Below are 1,524 nucleotides of genomic sequence, written 5' to 3'. Positions count from 1 at the left end.
CACACACACACACACACACACACACACACACACACACACACACACACACACACACACACACACACACACACACACACACACACACACACACACACCTACACACACACACACACACACACACACACACACACCCACACACACACACACACACACACACACACACACACACACACACACACACACGCATACACACGCACACATACTGCACTGTATTGCACTAATCTCTCTACGCTGTACTCTGTCACGGCCTAGCCTAGATAACTACTATTAGTCAGCACTTATCGATATTAACACTACCCATTGTCCATTGTTCAACTGCAACAACGCTCATTCATATAAATAATATTATCTCGTATATATTTCTCCCTCTATATTATTATGTACATCCATGCTGCACTGTGCAGTCCATCGTAATGGCCAACGGATGTCAAAACGAAACGAATCGTTACAAAATATACACATTTTGTGTGTATGTGTGTGTGTGTGTGTGTGTGTGTGTGTGTAAGTGTATTATAATTTATAATTCAAATGACGGGCACGGCGTTTTGCGTTCTGTTCATCATCATATATTGCGAATGGGCAGTCAGTGCTGCGATGATCCAAGTGATCAAAAGTGGCGGTGCTGCTCATCGCTCACGTGTGGTCATTTTTTACATTTTCCCACTGAGCTTCGGTGTATATTTTACACAGATTGGAACACGACGACATGTAAGTGCAGAACTACACGCGTGAATTACTTTTCTCCTCATCCTCAACGGTTGTTACATACCACAATAATATATTATGTTATAAGTAGTTTCAGGATATGATTCTTTTAATGGTAAATAGTAAATACTAGTTTAATCGAAAAGTTTTAACGTTTTTGGTATAGGCGATATTTTTTTTTGATAATTTTCACTTTACAAAACAAAATTGTTGAAAAACAATCACGTTTTCATTCTGTTTTATCTGTATACCTACCACCTACGTAATTGTTTTAATGTATTACCTACCTACTTTTTTGAATGCAGAATTCGTTAAAAATGTCATACTAAGAAACACAATATTTTTTTGAAAATTTCAATACATGGAAATTAAAGCTTATACTACTAGTTAATAATTATAGTTAGTACAACATATAAGTAGGTACATACCTATTTATTTAAAGTTTTCATTAGTGGAATAATGGACAAACATTTTTGGCGGAGCGTCTACGCTCCAACACTCAGTTCATATTAACTATAATATAGTTACCTAATACTTATTATAGATACATATAGGCTGGAACTTGATTTCTACACAATTTTTTACACACATTTTTACACAACTGGAAAGTTATTTTCTCTTCGAGTAAGTGAACTAACCTAAGTGAATTCATCATCATCACAACGTACATATTCAACACATCATAACATGGACATTAACAGTAAGACTCTTGAGCGTACTCATTTTAATATTAATATGTTACCGGGTTTATAACGAGTTTTCTCGTTAACATAGTTAACGTTAACATTTCTCTAGTAAACATTTTTTCAATTTAAAAAA

This window comes from Myzus persicae, unplaced genomic scaffold (genome assembly GCF_001856785.1).
Source record: "Myzus persicae strain clone G006 unplaced genomic scaffold, MPER_G0061.0, whole genome shotgun sequence".
Taxonomy (NCBI): domain Eukaryota; kingdom Metazoa; phylum Arthropoda; class Insecta; order Hemiptera; family Aphididae; genus Myzus; species Myzus persicae.
The sequence above is the reverse complement of the archived record's forward strand: the minus strand, read 5'-3'. Positions refer to the sequence as shown.